The sequence below is a fragment of the Saccopteryx leptura genome, chromosome 6, assembly GCF_036850995.1.
Source record: "Saccopteryx leptura isolate mSacLep1 chromosome 6, mSacLep1_pri_phased_curated, whole genome shotgun sequence".
Lineage (NCBI taxonomy): Eukaryota > Metazoa > Chordata > Mammalia > Chiroptera > Emballonuridae > Saccopteryx > Saccopteryx leptura.
The window spans coordinates 103,110,884-103,134,159 of record NC_089508.1 but is presented as its reverse complement, the minus strand read 5'-3'; positions in this window follow the sequence as shown (position 1 = coordinate 103,134,159).

Sequence of the window (23,276 nt, the reverse complement as noted above, 5' to 3'; positions counted from 1 at the left end):
GGCTATTCCTGGACACAACAACATAATTCCCACTTATCCAGTAATCTAACTACTGTCATCTCTGAATTTCCACCCTCAGAGTTCAATGCTGAAAAACCTCTATGGCATTATTTTTGGAGGAAACCAAATAGCCAATTGTTGGCAAGTTGACACTATAACCCTTCAAGGGGCAAGGTTTCATTCTTATAGAAGTAGACACTTATTCTGAGTGCAGGTTTGCCTTTACTATCTGCAGAGCCTCAAGCAGCACCACCATTCAGGGATCATAGTGTACCTATTCCACAGACATGGAATCCTACAAAACATAGCATGTGTCCATGGAACCCACTTCACAATGAAGGATATTGGTCATATCACATGCTGCATCAGACACTGGCCTGATAAGCATTGGAATGTCCTGGTGAAGGTATAGCTGAAATATCAGCTAAGAAGCAATTCTCTACAAGGATGGTGTGCCATCCTCCAGGATAAAGTACAGGTGCCAAATTAATATGTTCCTGTGTTCTAATAGGAAGAATTCATGCATCTGGGAACCAAGAGGTGGAAGGTGTGGCCCCATTTACCATCATTCCCAATGACCCACAGCAGGGTGTTTGTATTTCTTATCCTTATTACTTTGGTCTCTTTATAGTTAGAGGTCCTGTTCACAAAGGACACAGCTTTATTTGATATCATATGTAACCTGCTAAATGCAGAGCCCATCATTATCTTCCATTTGGGATCTAAAAAACTTATTTGCCCAACAGTAACTAAGACACTTGATTTTTTGATGCATAGTAGTAATTAAAGAGTTAAGTCTTACTAGTTCACATAACCAAAATGAAAAAGAAACAAAGAGCTTAAATATTGCTGGGCAGATAAAATATATTATGCTCACTTTGTTAAAGATGGTGCTGCCCACGTGGAAGCCCATTACCCAGGTGATATTAGTGTGTGTTGGGGGTGGGCTGTGGGCAGGCAGGATCCTTGTAGCCTGGGGCTTGGTTTTAGGACTAAGCCTTTCCCACCCTTTTTGATGTGGGGTGGTGCAATCCTATCATGCCTCAGATAAAGACTGTATTAGAGCAGTGGTTCCCAACCTTTTTTGGGCCACGGATTGGTTTAATGTCAGAAAATATTTTCACAGACCGGCCTTTAGGGTGGAACGGATAAATGTATCACATGACTGAGACAAGCATCAAGAGTGAGTCTTAGACGGATGTAACAGAGGGAATCTGGTCATTTTTTTTTAATAAAACATCATTCAGACTTAAACATAAATAAAATGGAAATAATGTAAGTTATTTATTCTTTCTCTGCGGACCGGTACCAGTCCATGGCCCAGGAGTTGGGGACCACTCTATTAGAGAATTCCCTATTGTGTATATTGGATTAAAGGTTCTGATTTCTGCACTATAAAGTGGGGCAGACCTAGAGCTTGCTCTCTCAGTTCCTGAGATTAGCATTAGAGGGGAGAGCAGAGAAAGGCCACATGGAGGAGGCCAGGAGAAGCAGCCAAGATGGTGGAGTGCTGAGTGAGAAGCCAGTTTGTGCAGAGTTTGTGCAGGAATAAGGAAGGAGATGGGTAACAAAGGAGAATGAAGCTAGTGAGCTAGGAACCTTTGATTCTAGGAAACTCGGATAAGTCAGTGGCTTTGTGAGCACTGAATGAGTGGGTTTTGGAGCCCAGTGTGTGTTTTTACTTGCCCACCGGGTGCAAGGTAGATTAAAGATGATGGCCCACCAGTTTGTGGCTCTGTTGTTTCATTACCATCTGTCCGAATCCAATGTGAACCTGCATGGGCCAGGCGGCTGTAGTGGTGGCCGTGCCTCCTGGCCTTACAAATATCTTTTCTCCTAAAACAAATACAGTAGTCTCCTCCTCCGCAGAAGATATGTTTCAAGACACCCAGTGGGTGCCTGTAACCAAAGATAGTACTTGTTGGGCAAATAAGTTTGTAAAATGTGTTTTTTAGGCTTGCTCGCTTATATTTTACATTGGCCTGGGCAGTGCCCTGTGTATGTAGTCTGTGAAAGGGTGTGGTGTTTGCCCTCAGGGCAGCAGATTGCAAATTGCAGATTACTTTCCTGCTTGGGAGGGGCCATTGTATTGCTAATATTTTCTAGAGAAGGGATTTTTTTCCACAGCCTGGGTTTTGCAGAAGAGAGGAAGGAGAAAGAGAGGAAGAATTGCGAATGTGGAACCGGATCTGAGGGGCTTTGGGAGCTTTGCTGAGACTGGTGAGGACCTTTGATTCCAGGAACCAAAGAAGATTCTCCTGGTTGTGGAACCAGAGACTGCATCAGGGCTTTGGGAGCCCTGAATGAGAGGGAAGCGGTCTTCCCTGTCTGTTTGCTCATCCTCTGGTACAAGACTTTAATAAATGGAATGGCCCACCATTTTTTGGCTCCACTATTTCTTTACCGTCTGCCCAAATCCAATGAGAACCTGCATGGTTATGACAGCAAGCAGCACTGGCTCTACAGTACTAAACCTTATATAAACTATATATTTTTCTATATATATCTGCCTATGATAAAGTATATTTTATAAATTAGATACAGTAAGAGATTAACAATAACATAATAAAATAGAACAATTATAACAATATTCTATAATAAAAGTCATGTGACTGTGACTTTTCTCTCTTTCTCTCTCTGAGAAACTATCTCATAAATGAAACAGCTACTAAGTGACTAACAGGTAAGCAGGGTATACAGTGTGGATATGCTGGACAAAGAGGTGGTTCACTTTCGGGTGGGGTAGAGTGGGACAAGACAGGATTTCATCACACTACTCAAAATGGATCATAATTTAAAACTTATGAGTTGTTTATTTTTGGAATTTTCCATTTAATATTTTTATACTATAGTTAACAATGGATAACTGAAATTCAAGAAAACAAAATAAAAGATAAGGGGTATGTAAAGCCAGTAGCTGCAGCCACCATCACAGCTGCCTGGCCCATGCAGGTTCGAATTTGATTCGGACAGACGGTAATGAAACAACAGAGCCAAGAACTGGTGGGCCATTACCTTTAATCCTAGCTTGCACCCAGCAGGGAAGAAATATACACAGTGGGAAAACATTTGCCTTTTGTTGGTCAAATAAGTTTTTAAATATGACATATATGTTTGCTCGCTTCTGGTGTGGGGGACAGCTGTAAGCAGGCCTGGTAGTTTTAGCCTGAGGCTTAGTTTTAAGACTAAGCTTTTCCCCACACCCTTGACTGTTGCATGATGTGGGTGGTCCACTCTTTTTTTTTTTTCTCGGTTTTTTTTTTTAACTTATTTATTAAATTTAATGCAGTGTGTTGGGCAGATAAAATGTATTATGCTCACTTTGTTAAAGAGGCCATTGCCCAGGTGATATTAATGTGTGTTGAGAATCGTTGTAGCCTGAGGCTTGGTTTTGGGATTAAGCCTTTCCCACCCTTTTTGATGTAGGGCAGTACAATCCAATCATGCCTCAGAGAAGTGACTTTGTTTTAGAGACTTCCCTACTTTGTATATTGGATTAGAGGTTGTGAAGCTACAGTATAAAGTGGGGGCAAAACGGGAGTTTGCGCTTTTGGTTCCTGAGGTTAGCATGAGAGAGCAGAGCAGAGAGCAGAAGGAGGCCACGTGGAGTAGGCCAGGAGAAGCAGCCAAGATGGCGGAGTACTGAGTGAGATGCCAGTCTGTGTAGAGTTTGTATCTGGGATAAGGAAGGAGATGGGGAACTGAGGAGAATAAGGTTGGTGAGCTAGAAACCTTTGATTCTAGGAAACTCGGATAAGTCAGTGGCTTTGTGAGCACTGAGTGTGACTGGGTTTTGGAGCCCAGTGTGTATTTTTACTTGCCCGCCGGGTGCAAGGTAGGATTAAAGGTTATGGCCCACCAGTTTTTGGCTCCTTTGTTTCTTTACCGACTGTCCGAATCCAATGCGAACCTGCATGGGCCGGGCGGCTGTGAAGGTGGCCCTGGCTGTGGCTTCTGGCTTTACACAGTGACATTGATAAATCAGGGTACATATGTTGAGAGAAAACATCTCTAGATTATTTTGACATTTGATTGTGCTGTGTACCCCTCCCCCAAAATTAAATTGTCTTCTGTCACCTTCTAACTGGTTTTCTTTGTGCCCCTCCCCTACCTCAACCCCTCTATCCTTCTTCGCCTCTTAACCCCTCCCCCCACCCCCGACCCCTGTTGCCATCACATTCTTGTTCATGTCTCTGAGTCTCATTTTTATGTCCCTTCTATGTATGGTTTCATATAGTTCTTAGTTTGTTTTCTGATTTACTTATTTCACTCCATATAATGTTATCAAGGTCCATCCATGTTATTGTAAATGATCCGATGTCATCATTTCTTATGGCTGAGTAGTATTCCATAGTATATATGTACCAAAGCTTTTTAATCCACTCGTCCTGACAGACACTTGGGCTGTTTCCAGATCTTCGCTATTGTGAACAATGCTGCCACAAACATGGGGGTGCATTTCTCCTTTTGGAGTCGTTCTATGGTGTCCTTGGGGTATATTCCTAAAAGTTGGATAGCTGGGTCAAAAGGCAGTCGATTTTCAGTTTTTTGAGGAATCTCCATACTGTTTTCCACAGTGGCTGCACCAGTCTGCATTCCCACCAGCAGTGCAGGAGGGTTCCCTTTTCTCCACATCCTCGCCAGCACTTATTCTGTGTTGTTTTGTTGATGAGCGCCATTCTGGCTGGTGTGAGGTGATATCTCATTGTGGTTTTAATTTGCATTTCTCTAATGATTAGTGATGTTGAGCATTTTTTTATATGTCTATTGGCCATCTGTATGTCCTCTTTGGAAAAGTGTCTATTTATCTCTTTTGCCCATTTTTGGATTGGATTGTTTGTCTTCCTGGTGTTGAGATTTACAAGTTCTTTATAAATTTTGGTTATTAACCCCGTATCAGACGTATTGTCAAATATGTTCTCCCATTGTGTAGTTTGTCTTTTTATTCTGTTCTTGTTGTCTTTAGCTGTGCAAAAGCTTTTTAGTTTGATATAGTCCCATTTATTTCTCCTGTCTTTTATTTCACTTCCCCGTGGAGATAAATCAGCAAATATATTGCTACGAGAGATGTCCGAGAGCTTACTGCCTATGTTTTCTTCTAAGATGCTTATGGTTTCACGGCCTACATTTAAGTCTTTTATCCATTTTGAGTTTATTTTTGTGAGTGGTGTAAGTTGGTGGTCTAGTTTCATTTTTTTGCAGGTAGCTGTCCAATTTTTCCAATACCATTTGTTAAAGAGGCTGTCTTTACTCCATTGTATTTCCTTACCTCCTTTGTCAAATATCAGTTGTCCATAGAGCTGTGGGTTTATTTCTGGGTTCTCTGTTCTGTTCCATTGATCTATATGCCTGTTCTTATGCCAGTACCAGGCTGTTTTGAGTACAATGGCCTTGTAGTATAACTTGATATCAGGAAGTGTGATACCTCCCACTTTATTCTTCTTTTTTAAGATTGCTGAGGCTATTCATGTTCTTTTTTGGTTCCATATAAATTTTTGGAATATGTGGTCTATATCTTTGAAGTATGTCATTGGTATTTTAATTGGTACTGCATTGAATTTATAGATTGCTTTGGGTAATATAGACATTTTAATGATGTTTATTCTTCCTAACCATGAGCATGGTATATGCTTCCACTTGTTTGTATCTTCCTTGATTTCTTTTACCAATGCTTTGTAATTTTCCAAGTACAAGTCTTTAGTCTCCTTGGTTAAGTTTACTCCTAGGTACTTTATTTTTTTGGTTGTAATTGTGAAGGGGATTGTTTCCTTAATTTCTCTTTCTCACTGTTCATTGTTGGTGTATAAAAATGCCTCTGATTTCTGAGTATTGATTTTATATCCTGCCACTTTGCTGAATTCATTTATCAGGTCCAGTAGTTTTTTGACTGAGACTTTAGGGTTTTCTATATACAATATCATATCATCTGCAAATAATAATAGTTTTACTTCTTCTTTTCCAACTTGAATGCCTTTTATTTCTTCTTCTTGTCTGATTGCTGTGGCTAGGACTTCCAGGACTATGTTAAATAAGAGTGGTGAAAGGGGGCACCCCTGCCTTGTTCCTGATCTTAAGGGGATTGCTTTTAATTTTTGCCCATTGAGTATGATGTTGGCTGTGGGTTTCTCATAGATGTCTTTTATCATGTTGAGGTATGTTCCCTGTATTCCCACTTTGCTGAGAGTTTTGATCATGAATGGGTGCTGGATTTTATCAAATGCTTTTTCTGCATCTATTGAAATTATCATATGGTTTTTCTCCTTTTTGTTTATGTGATGAATCACATTGATTGATTTATGAATATTGTACCAGCCTTGCCTCCCCAGAATAAATCCCACTTGATCATGGTGTATGATTTTTTCCATATATTGTTGGATCTGGTTTGCTAATATTTTGTTGAGGATTTTAGCATCTATATTCATCAGAGATATTGGCCTATAATTTCCTTTCTTTGTGTTGTCTTTGCCTGGTTTTGGAATCAGAATTATGCTTGCCTCATAAAAGGAGCTTGGAAGTCTTCCTTCCTCTTGAATTTTTTGAAATAGTTTGAGAACGAGAGGAGTTAGTTCTTCTTTGAATATTTGGTAGAATTCTGTTGTGAAGCCATCAGGCCCCGGACTTTTTTTGTTGGGAGTTTTTTGATAACTGTTTCAATCTCATTTGGTGTAATCAGTCTGTTTAGGTTTTCTGATTCTTCCAGATTGATTTTTGGAAGATTGTATGTTTCAAGGAATTTGTCCATTTCATCTAGGTTGTCTAGTTTTTTGGCATACAGTTCTTCATAGTATTTTCTTACAATGTTTTGTATTTCTGTTGTGTCAGTTGTTATTTCTCCTCTCTCATTTCTAATTTTATTTATTTGAGTCCTCTCTCTCTTTTTCTTGGTGAGTCTACTTAAAGGTTCATCAATCTTGTTTACCTTTTCAAAGAACCAGCTCCTAGTTTCATTGATCCTCTGTATTGTTTCTCTAGCCTCTATGTCATTTATTTCTGCTCTGATCTTTATTATTTCCTTCCTTCTACTACATTTGGGCTTTACTTGCTGTTCTTTTTCTAATTCTTTTAGATGCAGGGTTAAGTTGTTTATTTGAGCTTTTTCTAGCTTCTGAAAGTGTGCCTGTAGTGCTATGAACTTCCCTCTCAGTACTGCTTTCGCTGTATCCCATAAATTTTGAGTTGTTGTATGCTTGTTGTTATTCGTTTCTAGGAATTTTTTTATTTCTTCTTTGATCTCATTCTTAATCCATTCATTATTTAACAACCTGCTATTTAGTTTCCATGTGTTTGAGAATTTTTGAACTTTTCTGTTGTGGTTCATTTCTAGTTTCATGCCGTTGTAATTGGAGAAAGTGCTTGATATGATTTCAGTCTTCTTAAATTTGTTGAGAGCACTTTTGTGCCCTAACATATCGTCTATCCTAGAGAATGTACCATGAGCACTTGAAAAGAATGTATATTCTGCTGCTTTAGGGCGAAAGGTTCTGAAGATATCTATTAAATCGAGTTGATCTAGTGTTTCCAATAAGTCTGCTGTTTCTTTGTTAATTTTCTTTCTTGAGGATCTATCTAGTGATGTTAGCGGGGTATTGAAATCCCCTACTATTATAGTATTGCTGTTGATCTCGCCCTTTAAATCCATCAAAGTCTGCTTTATATATTTGGGTGCTCCTATATTAGGTGCATAGATATTTATAATAGTTATATCTTCCTGTTGGATTACTCCCTTTATCATTATGTAGTGGCCTTCTTTATCTCTTACTATATCCTTTGTTTTAAAGTCCAGTTTGTCTGATATAAGTATTGCTACCCCAGCTTTTTTTTTTTCATTTCCATTTGAATGAAATGTTTTTTTCCATCCTTTTACCTTCAATCTATGTGTATCTTTTGTTCTAAGGTGTGTCTCTTGTAGACAGCATATGTATGGGTCTTGTTTTCTTATCCGCCCAGCTACCCTATGTCTTTTGATTGGATCATTTAATCCATTTACATTTAGGTTATTATTGATATGTAGTTGTTTATTGCCATTTTCTTCTTTAAAAGTGTATTCCTTTTTTGCTATATTCTTTTCCCACTTTGATCTGTTTACAACAGGCCCCTTAACATTTCCTGCAGCATTGGTTTGGTTGTAATGAATTCCTTGAGTTGTTTTTTGTCTGGGAAGCTTTTTATTTCTTCTTCGATATTAAACGATAGCCTTGCTGGATAAAGTAGTCTTGGTTGTAGGTTCTTCTTCTGCATTACTTTGAATATTTCTTGCCATTCCCTTCTGGCCTCAAGTGTTTCTGTTGAGAAGTTGGATGTCATCCTTATGGGGGCTCCTTTGTAGGTGATAACTTTTTTTTCTCTTGCAGCTTTTAATATTTTCCCTTTATCGCTTAGCTTTGGTATTTTAATTATGATGTGTCTTGGTGTAGGTTTCTTTGGGTTTCTCTTTAATGGAGTCCTCTGTGCTTCTTGGACTTGTGAGAGTTTCTCTTGGATTAATTTAGGGAAGTTTTCAGCTATGATATGATTGAACAAAGTCTTTATCACTGTTCTTTTTCTTCTTCTTCAGGAACCCCTATGATGCAGATGTTATTTCTCTTCATGTTGTCACAGAGCTAAGAGTTTCCTCTGACTTTTTGAGTCTCTTTTCTCTTTTCTTCTCTGCTTTCATGCCTTCATTCCAGTTGTCCTCCAACTCGCTGATTCAATCCTCAGCTCTATCTATCCTGTTTTTAATTCTTTCCATTGTGGTCTTTATTTCTGATATTGTATTTGTCATCTCCAACTGATTCTTTTTTATACTTGCTATTTCTTTATTTAGGTGTTCATAATGACCATCCATTGTTGTTCTAAGATCCCTAAGCATCCTTACAATCATTATTTTGAACTCCGCATCTGGAAGTTTGATTATTTTCATATCACTCAGTTCATCTCCTGAAGGTGTTTCTTGTGGTTTTATTTGGATTGCACTTCTTTGTCTTCTCATTGTCTGTTTTTGGGTGTTTTATTTGTAGAGTTGGTTGAGTCTAGGCTTGGTGTTGTCTGCCTCCAGTTTTCAGTTGTGTTATTTCTAGGTCTTCTTGGGTTGGTATCAGCTGTGCTCTGTAATCCACTTTTGGATTTGGGCAGCTTTGAAGTCTTGATTTGTTTGTTTTCTTAACAGGTGATAGTCTTGTTTACTGATCTCAGCAGGGGGCTTCCTTGAAACTGTATCCTGGAATGCGATGGGTGTAACCTGAGACTCTGAAGTTCTCTTTAGCCAACTAATCTCCCTGGGGGCAGGGTGTTTTCTCAGCTTCAGTAGGGGGAGGTGTATCTCAGATATCCATGGAGATCTGAGTTACTGTCCCTCCTCCCCACTTCTTGTTTTCAGAAGTCTTGTTGTGCTGATTGGAGCTGGATAGATGTCCAGAGATCTCTAATCCAGAAGCAATTCAGCTCTGTTTTGTGAAAGGTTCAGTCTCTCCCCCAGGTATGGCCGCCTCCAGCATGGATGAGTCAGCTTTTTTAGGTCATATCCTTCATTCCTTAGCCCCTCACAGTCTGTCCCTCTCTCCTTCCTTTCCACTTGGGAGATAAGCTGGTCTTTTCAACACACCTCGCTCCCTGGTCACCAGGCAAGTGGCTGTGAGCAGTAGTTCCTGCTCTTTTCGCTTGTGTGAGATCCCCTCTGGGCTCTCAGCCTCACCGCCCCCCCTCTGTTCCTGTAAGCAGAGGAGACTCAGGCGCTCCCTTCCAGGTTTGTTGTAGCTTCTTCTTTGCTCCTTGGTTTTTGAGAGCTGTTCTTGCAGTTCAGAGTTGGTTTTTCATGCTGATTTTTCCTAAATTGATTTGTATTCCAGTTTGGTGGTGAGACCTGGGCGTCTGGGGGTCGGCCTACTCCGCTGCCATCTTTTTCTAGAGCTTTTTTTCTCGTTTTAGTCCAGATTTATTCTTCAGTTAATTTTGCTGAATTGTTTTTTTTTCATTAAAACAAAATTTATTTTATACAATTATTTCTTTTTTTATAAAAAAAATTTAATTAATGTTAATGGGGTGACATCAATAAATCAGTGTACATATATTCAAAGAAAACATGTCCAGGTTATCTTGTCATTAAATTATGTTGCATACCCATCACCCAAAGTCAGATTGTCCGCTGTCACCCTCCATCTAGTTTTCTTTGTACCCCTCGCCCTTCCCCTCTCCCTTCATCCTTACCATGCTTGCCCCTCCCCCACACCCCCAGTAACCACCACACTCTTGTCCATATCTCTTAGTCCTGTTTTTATGTCCCACCAATGTATGGAATCATGTAGTTCTTGGTTTTTTCTGATTTACTTATTTCACTTCGTATAATGTTATCAAGATCCCACCACTTTGGTGTAAATGATCCAATGTCATCATTTCTTATGGCTGAGTAGTATTCCATAGTGTATATGTGCCACATCTTCTTTATCCAGTCATCTATTGATGGGCTTTTTGGTTGTTTCCATGTCCTGGCCACTGTGAACAATACTGCAATGAACATGGGGCTGCATATGTCTTTATGAGTCAATGTTTCTGAGTTTTGGGGGTATATACCCAGTAGAGGGATTGCTGGGTCATAAGGTAGTTCTATTTTCAGTTTTTTAAGGAACCACCATACTTTCTTCCATAACGGTTATACTACTTTACATTCCCACCAACAGTGGATGAGGGTTCCTTTTTCTCCACAACCTCTCCAACATTTGCTATTACCTGTCTTGCTAATAATAGCTAATCTAACAGGTGTGAGGTGGTATCTCATTGCAGTTTTGATTTGCATTTCTCTAATAACTAAAGAAGATGAGCATCTTTTCATATATCTGTTGGCCATTTGTATTTCTTCCTGGGAGAAGTGTCTGTTCATATCCTCTTCCCATTTTTTTATTGGATTGTTTGTTTGTTTGTTGTTGAGTTTTATGAGTTCTTTGTATATTTTGGATATTAGGCCCTTATCTGAGCAGGTGTTTAAAAATATCATTTCCCAATTAGTTGGCTGTCTGTTTATCTTGTTATCAGTTTCTCTTGCTGAGCAAAAACTTCTTAGTCTGATGTAGTCCCATTCATTAAATTTTGCTTTCACTTCTCTTGCCTGTGGAGTCAAATTCATAAAATGCTCTTTAAAGCCCAGGTCCATGAGTTTAGTACCTACATCTTCTTCTATGTACTTTATTGTATCAGGTCTTATGTTTAGATCTTTGATCCATTTTGAGTTAATTTTAGTACAGGGGGACAAACTGTCGTCCAGCTTCATTCTTTTGCATGTGGTTTTCCAGTTTTCCCAGCACCATTTGTTGAAGAGGCTTTCTTTTCTCCATTGTGTGTTCTTGGCCCCTTTATCAAAAATTATTTGACCATATATATATGATTTTATTTCTGGACTTTCTATTCTGTTCCATTGGTCTGAGTGTCTATTTTACTGCCAATACCCTGCTGTTTTGATTGTCGTGGCCCTATAATATAGTTTCAAGTCAGGTATTGTAATGCCCCCAGCTTCATTCTTTTTCCTTAGAATTGTTTTGGCTATTCGGGGTTTTTTATACTTCCATATAAATCTGATGATTTTTTGTTCCATTTCTTTAAAAAATGTCATAAGAATTTTGATGGGAATTGCATTAAATTTATAAATTGCTTTGGGTAATATGGCAATTTGGATTATATTTATTATTCCTATCCAAGAACAAGAAATATTTTTCCATCTCATTGTATCTTTTTCGATTTCCTTTAACAACGCTTTGTAGTTTTTGTTATATAGGTCTTTTACATTCTTTGTTATGTTTATTCCTAGGTATTTTATTTTTTGTTGTTGCAATTGTGAAGGGGATTATTTTGAGTTCATTTTCTAATATTTCAATGTTGGCATATAGAAAGGTTATGGACTTTTGTATGTTAATTTTGTATCCTGCGACCTTACTGTATTGCTTTATTGTTTCTAGTAATCTTTTTGTGGAGTCTTTGGGGTTTTCAATGTATAGGATCATATCATCTGCAAAAAGTTGTATCTTTACTTCTTCTTTTCTGATATGGATGCCTTTTATTTCTTTATCTTGTCTGATTGCTTTGGCCAGAACTTCTAGCACCACGTTAAATAAGAATGGAGAGAGTGGAAAACCCTGTCTTGTTCCTGATTTAAGGTGGAAAGTCCTCAGTTTTATGCCATTTAATATGATGTTGGCTGATGGTTTATCATATATCGCCTTTATCATGTTGGGATATTTTCCTTCTATAGCCATTTTGTTGAGAGTCTTAAACATAAAATTGTGTTGTATATTATCGAATGCCTTTTCTGCATCTATTGATAAGATCATGTGATTTTTGTTCTTTGTTTTGTTGATATGGTGTATTACGTTAACCATTTTACATATGTTGAACCATCCTTGAGATCCTGGGATGAATCCCACTTGATCATGATGCATTATTTTTTTAATATGTTGTTGTATTCGATTTGCTAGTATTTTAGCATCTGTATTTATTAGAGATATTGGTCGGTAGTTTTCTTTTTTCGTGCCGTCCTTGCCAGGTTTTGGTATGAGGGTTATGTTGGCCTCATAAAATGTGTTTGGAAGTATTGCTTCTTCTTCAATTTTTTGGAAGACTTTGAGTAGCATAAGAACCAAGTCTTCTTTGAATGTTTGATAGAATTCACTAGTATAACCATCTGGGCCTGGACTTTTATTTTGGGGGAGGTTTTTAATAGTTTTTTCTATTTCTTCCCTGCTAATTGGTCTGTTTAGGCTTTCTGCTTCTTCATGACTCAGTCTAGGAAGGTTGTATTGTCCTAGGAATTTATCAATTTCTTCTAGATTGTTGAATTTGGTGGGATATAGTTTTTCGTAGTATTCTACAATAATTCTTTGTATATCTATGATGTCTGTGGTGATTTTTCCTCTTTCATTTTGGATTTTGTTTATATGAGCCCTTTCTCTTTTTTCCTTGGTAAGTCTTGCCAAGGGTTTGTCAATTTTGTTGATCTTTTCAAAGAACCAGCTCCTTGTTCTATTAATTTTTTCTATAGTTTTTCTGTTCTCTATTTCATTTATTTATGCTCTGACTTTTATTATCTCCTTTCTTCGGCTGGTTTTGGGTTGTCTTTGTTCTTCTTTTTCTAGTTCCTTAAGTGTGAAGTTAAGTGGTTCACTTGGGCTCTCTCTTGTTTGTTCATATAGGCCTGAAGTGATATGAACTTCCCTCTTATTACTGCTTTTGCTGCATCCCAAAGATTCTGATATGTCATATTGTCATTTTCATTTGTCTGTATCTATCTTTTGATCTCTGCGCTTATTTCTTCTTTGACCTATTCATTTTTTAAAAGTATGTTGTTTAGTTTCCACATTTTTGTGGGGTTTTTTCCCTCTATTTTGCAGTTGAAATCTAGTTTCAAGGCTTTATGATCAGAAAATATTCTTGGTACAGTTTCAATTTTTCTGAATTTGCTGAGGTTATTTTTTTGGCCCAACATATGGTCAATTCTTGAGAATGTTCCATGTACACTAGAGAAAAATGTATATACTCTGTTGATTTGGGATGAAGTGTCCTATAGATGTCTATCATATCCAAGTGCTCTAGTGTTTTGTTTAAGGCCAATATATCTTTATTGATTCTCTGTTTGGATGACCAATCTAGAGCCGTCAGCAGTGTATTGAGGTCTCCAAGTATGATTGTATTTTTGTCAGTTTTTGTTTTTAGGTCAATAAGTAGCTGTCTTATATATTTTGGTGCTCCTTGGTTTGGTGCATATATATTAAGGATTGTTATGTCTTCTTGATTCAGTGTCCCCTTAATCATTATGAAATAACTATTTTGGTCTCTGAGTACTTTTGCTGTCTTGTAGTCAGCATTATTAGATATGAGTATTGCTACACCTGCTTTTTTTTGGATATTATTTGTTTGGAGTATTGTTTTCTAGCCTTTCACTTTGAATTTGTTTTTATCCTTGTTGCTTAGATGTGTTTCTTGTAGGCAGCATATAGTTGGATTGTCTTTTTTAATCCATTCTGCTACTCTGTGTCTTTTTATTGGTTAGTTTAATCCATTTACATTTAGTGTAATTATTGACACTTGTGGGTTCCCTATTGCCATTTTAGAAATTGCTTTCTGTTAGTTTTGTATCTTGTTTGATTCTTCTCTTTTGTTTTTCTATCATTTGTTTTTGTTTTTATTCCATACTTCTTTCCTCTGTTGCTACCATTTTTAAGTCATGTGCTTCTGTGGTGGTTTTTTCAAGTGTGGTTACCATTAAGTAATGAAAAGGGTACCTACCATATTTATTGTAGTACACTATCTTATGAGTGTTTCTGCACTTCATCATCCTTTGCTACTGTTAATCTTCGTCCTCTCCCCTTTTTTTTTGCTTTTGTTCTTACAGTTTAAATTTGGTTTTATTGTGTTCTTGGTGGAGCTTTTACTTGTGATTTTGTTTTGTTTTGTTCTTTGAATCTGGTAGGAAAACCCCCTTTAGTATTTCCTGGAGTGGGGGTTTTCTGATGATAAATTCCCTCATCTTTTCTATATTTGTGAACGTTTTTATTTCTCCTTTGTATTTAAAGGATAGCTTTGATGGGTATAGTATTCTTGGCTGAAAGTTCTTCTCTTTCAGGGTTTTAAATATTGGGGTCCACTCTCTTCTAGCTTGTAGAGTTTCTGCTGAGAAATATAATGATAATCTAATAGGCCTTCCTTATATGTTGTATTCTTCTTTTCCCTGGCTGCCTTGAGAATTTTTTCTTTGTCGTTGGTTTATGCCAATTTCATTATGATGTGCCTTGGAGTTGGTTTGTTGGGGTTAAGAAAACTCAGTGTTCTGTTTGCTTCTTGAATTTGAGGCTTTAGTTCTTTCCACAGGCTTGGGAAGTTCTTGTCTATTATTTGTTTGAATATATTCTCCATTCCATTTTCTCTCTCTTCTCCCTCTGATATACCTATTATTCTTCTGTTATTCTTTTTGATGGAGTCAGACAATTCCTGTAGGGCTTTCTCATTTTTTAAAATTTTTGAGTCTCTCTCTTCTTCTCTCTGTTGTGCCTGAAGTTGCTTGTCTTCTATGTTACTAATCCTATCTTCTATCTGGCCTGTTCTATTAGCTAGGCTTGTTACCTCGTTTTTCAGTTCATGAATTGAGTTTTTCATCTCTGTTTGATTTGTTTTTATAGTTTCAATTTTCTTGGTAATATATTCTTTGTGTTTGTTGAGTTGTTTTCTGAGCTCCCTAAATTGCCTTTCTGTGTTTTCTTGTATATCTCTGAGTATTTTCAGGATTTCTATTTTAAATTCTCTGTCATTTAGCTCCTAGGCTTCCAATATATTAAATTTTTTCTCCATAGATTTTTTCACATCTATTTGTGCTATGTCTCTATTTTTCTATACATGATATTCAATTTCCTTTTTCTTAATGGCATCTGAGAGTGGTGTTGTTGATAGCACTAATGAGAATTAATAAAGAATAAAAAGTAAAAAATGGAAATAAAATTTGGAAATAAAAACCAATAATAATTTATTATTCCCCCCCTTTTCTTTCTTCTCTTCCCCTTCTCTCCCCTCCTCCTTAGTAAAATATCATGATTAATTGTGAATTATATTATGCTAAATGGAACAAAAACTGCCTATAACAGAGGGCCTAAGTTGGGGGGAAGTGTTCAAGGGGCAAAAAAGGAAGTAGGGACCCATAAAATGCAAAAAAGGAAAAAATTTAAGTCAAGTATAAAATGATTTGCTTGTAAGTGATGGTCGACTAAGAGATATAATGAGAGGGATAAGAGGGAAATAGGAAAAAGGAAAAAAAATAACTATTGTATTAAGTGGAGCAAAAACTAAATAGAATGGAGATCCTGGGTTGGAAGGAATGCTAATGACTTAAAAAGCAAAGTAAAAAGCTTTGCTTTTTAAGTCATTAAAATGCCACACAAAAAAACTTGAGTCCCAAATTAAATAATTTGTTCATGATTGAGGATTGAATGAGAGGAAAAGTAAAAGGAGAAAAGAAAAAACTAATAGAGAGGGAGAAATAAGAAAAAGGGGAAAAGGAAAAGAAGGAAAAAAAAAAAAGAGAGAGAGAGTTAAGGGTTTTGGAGTGTAACCCTCATGGAGAGTAAGGAAGAAGAAAAGAAATATAATGTAACACTTATGGGTAGTGTAGTTCAAGAAGAGGAAAGAATAAGATGGGCAGAGAATAAAAGGATCAAGGTGGAGGAAATAGAAATAATAATAATAATAAAGGCAAGAAAATGAAAGAAACAAAAAATAGTGGAACAAGTTATAAAGTCTGTGGATTTTTCTTGATTTTTAGAGGTTAACTTCTTCCTTTTTCTTTCCTCTCCCTCTTCCTGGTCGGTGACTCTGTACCCCAGGCTCTGACCCTGTAGCATGCTTAGGTAGAGATTTGCAGTTGATGAGACTCTACGGTGATGTCATATATTAGGCTTCAGTGTCGTTGGTAGTCAAGGCTTGTTAGCGTTTGCAGGCTCCGACAATGAGAGAGTTCGTTTTCCCGGAGCCTCTCTCCTAGTTTCTCCTTCCTGAATTAGCAGGCTGATGATCCAGCTATGAGGCTGCCGCTGCCTCTGCCTGGGGAGTAAGAGGCTCAAAGAGCTGGTAAATCCCCACTCTATCCCAACTGAATGCAGGGCTCTGAGTAAGGCTCTGGCAGTCAGAGCCGCCAGCGTAATCAGGTGGGGGTGGGAGCCAATTACACTCAAGGTGACTTTCCATGAGCCTCCAGGCCTGTTCAGCATGCCTAGCACTCTGTGGGACCACTCTCCCTAGGCTTTCCGCACTTTGTAGCCTGTTTTGGGTGGGAAGAAGATGCTCTAGTTGCTGCTTGCAGTACAGGAGGTCTTAACATCTGCCAAGTCCCTCTTTTTAGCATATATCCCTGAGTATGAAAGCTCTGCCAATCAGAAGTTGCCCCCCCCCTTTAGCAAGAGGCACTAAAAAATATCATGCTTCTTGTCTTAGATCGCTGAACTGAGAGAGATCTTATCAATTAGAGCCACATAGGTCAGTTGGGAGGTGAGCAGACTGTGGGTTAAGCTAATTTCAGCGATTGGATCTGCCGAGCCGCTCCAGAAAGGACTGCAAGCTGCCCTCATGCCCCTTCTCCGACACTTGATTGTTAGCTTGAATGGCTGGGTGAGGCGCCTCGCCCACCCAGAGAAGCTCGGGCATAGGGAAGTTTGCTTTGGCGCACACCCCGTGCACCGCTGGGCGTTTGCTCGCGTGGGCTGATTCACCATAGGCACACTTTTTCCTCAGCTTGAACAAACGTCCATGCTGCAGCCTAGCTTCCTCCACGTCCTTAGCCCCCCCCCCAACTCTCAGTTCCAAGTGAAAGCAGCCTTTGCTCAGATTAGTGAGGAAGGCAGAGTGTTCCTTTGTCCGATTTATTTCCTTCAGGGCTGATTATATATTTAGTCAATTTTTCGCTCGATTCTACCTTTGCCTTCAGTGTGTGGATCTCCCGGATGCTCCAAGGATAGATTTTTCTGTCTCTGGTTGATGAACTTGTTGAAATTTTGGGGAGATTTGTCGGTCTCACTCCTCACAGCGCCATTTCTCTGACGTCACTCAGGTGGTCCACTCTTATGAGGAATCCCATTATGCCTCAGATAAGTGATTTTGTATCAGAGATTTCCTTGTTTGTATATTAGTTTAAAAGGTTTTGATTTCTATACTATAAAGTGGGGCAGACCGGGAGCTTGCTCTCTCTCAGTTCCTGCTATCAGCATTGCAGGGCTTCCCTGATCCCTTGCCCTTCATGAGAAAAGCAAATTTTCTGCTTTTCCCTTGTCTTCTCTTGTGGCTTGCCTGTCTTGATGAGACACCAATAAACAGAATGGCTCACTGTAAACCCAGTATCCAAGGCCACCATCACAGCCGCCTGGCCCATGCAGGTTTGCATTAGATTCGGACAGACAGTAATGAAACAATGAAGCCATGAACTGGTGAGCCATTAGCTTTAATCCTAACTTGCATCCAGTGGGAAAGTAAAAACATACACTGAGCTCCAAAACCCACTCATTCAGTGCTCACAAAGCCAGTGACTTATCCGAGTTTTCCTAGAATCAAAAGTTCCTAGCTCACCAGACTTATTCACCTCTGTTCCCCATCTCCTTCTCCCTGCACAAACTCTGCACAAAATGACTTCTCCTTCAGCACTCCACCCTCTTGGCTGCTTCTCCTGGCCTCCTCCACATGGACTTTCTCTGCTGTCCTCTCTAATGCTAATCTCAGGAACCAAGAGAGAGCAAGCCCCCGGTCTGCCCCACTTTATAGTATAGAAATCAAAACCTTTAATCCAATATACAAACAAGGAAGTCTCTGATACAGAGTCACTTATCTGAGGCATAATGGGATTCCTCATGAGAGTGCATCACCCTACATCAAAAAGGGTGGGAAAGGCTTAGTCATAAAACTAAGCCTTAGGCTATAAGAATCCTGCCTGCTTACAGCCTGTCCTCCCATATCCAATGCAAACTGTAAGCAAGCAAACATATATATCATTATTTGCAAACTTATTTGACCAACACCCATCATCCTCCAACCCCACCATTTCTTTACCATCTGCCGGAATCCAATGGGAACCTGCATGGGCCAGGCTGCTGTGATGGTGGCCGTGGCTACTGGCTTTACATTTGGCATAGTCTGTGACAGGATATAGAGATCGGTATGGAGCCGCCACCACCTTTGAGTGGTGGAGTAGAGGACTGGCTGCTGATATGGTTCCCAATGTCTGTCTTTTGGGGGACCATAGGCTGGCTGACTTTTACAGGAAACCGAGAGTTCTGTGGAAAAGGCTACCTGGGACCTGCAAACCAAGCAGTGGAAGGAGCTGGAGCAAATGTGGGAGAGAGAGATGCTGACCCTGGAGCTGAAGCAAGCACCAGAGGAGGACGACCAGGTTCATGAGATTCACCTGGAAATGGAGCACGTGCTAGAAAAGGAATCACAGGTGTGTGAGTTGGAGATTGCACAGAGCCAGGTGCAGCAGGAGGCTGGGGCTGAGGACAGGGCCGGAGCTGAGCAGAAGGCTGCGGCAGCCCGGGGCTCAATTCTGGCAGCAGGAGCTGGTGTTTCCAGTTCCTCTTTGGAGGATGAGGAGAATTGGGCTGGAGCTGTGATCTGCAGTGTCCAGGAGGTGAGAGCCCAGCAGCAAGGAGTACCTGCTATGCCCCTGGTATGTCTGAGATTTTGGGACATAGGTGTGAATGCCATCATGCTCTCTGGAGCAGAGATGAAAATGCTGACTGCCATTGCCACGTGCTCCTCTTTGGGACAGTGTAATACCTGCCAGGATGGCAGGGATGAGGGGGTGGTTAAGGCCTCATGTGCATGTACTGATTCCTGGACTATGATCGGAGTGAGCACTGGCTCCTTTGTTGGATGGACTTACGGATTTTAGACAATGTGAGATGGGGGTGGGGGTGGTTTTGCTGGAAGCACTCCCTTCCGTGGGAAGCTTTTCCTGTGGCTAGAAAGAAGTCTGATGACATTTTGTGCTTTTGGCAAAGTGCTCAGAGACTGGTGAAGTGTATCTTTGTAATTGTTGAAATTGTGTAATTTGTCATGTTGTAATTTGTGTAATGTGCCTAATTTCCTTGTATAGGCATACCTGTGCTTTAGACTGTAAGCAAGCAAAAGGGGTGGAATGTTGGTCAAATAAGTTTTTAAATATGACATATATGTTTGTTTGCTTTTAGTGTGGGGAACAGGCTGTAAGCCGGCTCATTATAGCCTGAGGCTTAGTTTTAAAACTAAGCTTTTTCCAAAAAATAATTAGACTTATATGGAACTATAAAAATCCCCGAATAGCCAAAGCAATCCTAAAGAAAAGGAATGAAGCTGGGGGCATTACAATACCTGACTTCAAACTCTATTATAGGGCCACGACAATCAAAACAGCAGGGTATTGGCAGAAAAATAGACACTCAGACCAATGGAACAGAATAGAAAGCCCAGAATAAAACCACATATATAAGTCAAATAATTTTTGATAAAGGGGCCAACAACACACAATGGAGAAAAGAAAGCCTCTTCAACAAATGGTGCTGGGAAAACTGGAAAGCCACATGCAAAAGAATGAAGCTGGATGACAGTTTGTCCCCCTGTACTAAAATTAACTCAAAATGGATCAAAGATCTAAACATAAGACCTGATACAATAAAGTACATAGAAGAAGACGTAGGTACTAAACTCATGGACCTGGGCTTTAAAGAGCATTTTATGAATTTGACTCCACAGGCAAGAGAAGAGAAGTGAAAGCAAAAATTAATGAATGGGACTACATCAGACTAAGAAGTTTTGCTCAGCAAGAGAAACTGATAACAAGATAAACAGACAGCCAACTAATTGGGAAATGATATTTTTAAACACCTGCTCAGATAAGGGCCTAATATCCAAAATATACAAAGAACTCATAAAACTCAACAACAAACAAACAAACAATCCAATAAAAAAATGGGAAGAGGATATGGACACTTCTCCCAGGAGGAAGTACAAATGGCCAACAGATATATGAAAAGATGCTCATCTTCTTTAGTTATTAGAGAAATGCAAATCAAAACTGCAATGAGATACCACCTCACACCTGTTAGATTAGCTATTATTAACAAGACAGGTAATAGCAAATGTTGGAGAGGTTGTGGAGAAAAAGGAACCCTCATCCACTGTTGGTGGGAATGTAAAGTAGTATAACCATTATGGAAGAAAGTATGGTGGTTCCTCAAAAAACTGAAAATAGAACTACTTTATGACCCAGCAACCCCTCTACTGGGTATATACCCCCTAAACTCAGAAACATTGACTCATAAAGACACATGCAGCCCCATGTTCATTGCAGCATTGTTCACAGTGGCCAGGACATGGAAACAACCAAAAAGCCCGTCAATAGATGACTGGATAAAGAAGATGTGGCACATATACACTATGGAATACTACTCAGCCATAAGAAATGATGACATCGGATCATTTACAGCAAAATGGTGGGATCTTGACAAGATTATACGGAGTGAAATAAGTAAATCAGAAAAAACCATGAACTGCGTTATTCCATACGTAGATGGGACATAAAAGTGAGACCAAGAGACATTGATAAGAGTGTGGTGGTTACGGGGGGAGGGGGGAGAGGGAGAGGGAAGGGGGAGGGGGAGGGGCACAAAGAGAACTAGATAGAAGGTGACAGAGGACAATCTGACTTTGGGTGATGGGTATACAACATAATTGAACGACAAGATAACCTGGACATGTTATCTTTGAATATATGTATCCTGATTTACTGATGTCACCCCATTAAAAATAAATAAATAAATATAAAAATAAATAAATAAATAAAACTAAGCTTTTTCACACATCCTTGACTGTTGCATGATGTGGGTGGTTGTTGGGCAGATAAAATATATTATGCTCACTTTGTTAAAGATGGTGCTGCCCACATGGAAGCCCATCGCCCAGGTGATGGTATTGGTTGCCCTTCTTGCTTGAGATGGGCATGATTATATTAATGTGTGTTGGGGGCAGGCTGTGGGCAGACAGAATCCTTGTAGCCTGGGGCTTGGTTTTGGGACTAAGCCTTTCCCACCCTTTTTGATGCAGGGTGGTGCACTCTCATTAGAATCCCATTATGCCTCAGATAAGTGACTTTGTATCAGAGATTTCCTTGTTTGTATATTGGATTAAAAGGTTTTGGTTTCTACACTATAAAATGGGGGCAGACCGGGAGCTTGCTCTCTCTGGGTTCCTGCTACCACCAAAGCAGGTTTTCTGCTTTTCCCTTGTCTTCTCTTGTGGCTTGCCTGTCTTGGTGAGACACCAATAAACAGAATAGCCCACCATCCTCCGACTCCACCATTTCTTTACCGTCTGCCGGAATCCAATGGGAACCTGCATGTGAATGGCCACGATGGTGGCTCCTGGCCATAAACCTTTCCATTCAGGGCTCCTAAAGCCACTGACTTATCCAAGTTTCCTAGAATCAAAGGTTTCTACCTCACCAGCCTTACTCACCTCTGTTCCCCATCTCTGTCTCTCTGCACAAACTCTGCACAAACTGGCTTCTCCTTCAGCACTCTGCCATCTTGGCTGCTTCTCCTGGCCTCCTCCACATGGCCTTTCTCGCTGTCCTCCAGCATGGGCTTCTCTGCCCCACTTTATAGTGTAGAAATCAAAGTCTTTAATCCAATATACAAACAAGGAAGTCTCTGATACAAAGTCACTTATCTGAGGCATAATGTGATTCCTGATAAGAGTGCACCACCCCACATCATGCAAGGGTGTGGGGAAAAGCTTAGTTTTGAAAAGATATTAGTATTAAAAGGGTGGGAAAGGCTTAGTCTTAAAACTAAGCCTTAGGCTATAAGGACTCTACCTGCTTATAGCCTGTGCCCCACACCCAATGCAAACTATAAGCGAGCAAACATATACACCATATTTGCAAACTTATTTGACCCACAGGGGACTGACTACTCGAGTGCAGTCAGGCATTTAAGGCACTTTCCCTTAAAGTGAAATTTGCACAAATAGTGTCCAGAGTATGTGTATTCTACAAAATTATTCCTTCTAGAAAATTCATAATCAACAAAGTCACCAAGACAGCTATTAAGATTAAAAAACAGTGGCAGTCCAATAAGCACCTCCTTTTCAGAATAGACTTTATACCCAAATAGAATTTCATTTGTACAGGCCTGGGATCTGGAAGAGAGGGGTTGGGATTCGAAAGACAAATGTGTTTTTAAAAGCTGGAGAGTCTAGACAGTATCCCGAATTGCTGAATGCACTTGATGTCAGGTACATTCAACTTTTCAGTCAAAAGCATTCTGTGATATGAAGGAGATATTTGCTTTTAAGGTCCTTCAGTGGAGTTTGAATTTCCTGGAATACCAAGGGAGGAAAGTTTAACTTTAGAGCAACCCAGCCTATCTTTTCTGAGAGATGGCCAAACCTCAGTGATGATATGATTTGTGCAGCCAAGAAGCCTTACTTTTGATCTTTTTAAGGGAAAGCTGAAACTCTGCCTGAGTCAACAGAAAAGGGAAGAAGCTGGGATGGGAAGAAAGCCTGTGAGATGACTTGTGTAGTCTGTATATTTGTGTTGGGCAGATAGAGTATATTATGCTCACTTTGTTAAAGATGACGCTGCCCACGTGAGGCCATCGCCCAGGTGATATTAATGTGTGTTGGGGATCGTTGTAGCCTGGGGCTTGGTTTTGGGATTAAGCCTTTCCCACCCTTTTTTGATGTGGGGTGGTACAATCCAATCATGCCTCAGAGAAGTGACTTTGTATTAGAGACTTCCCTATTTT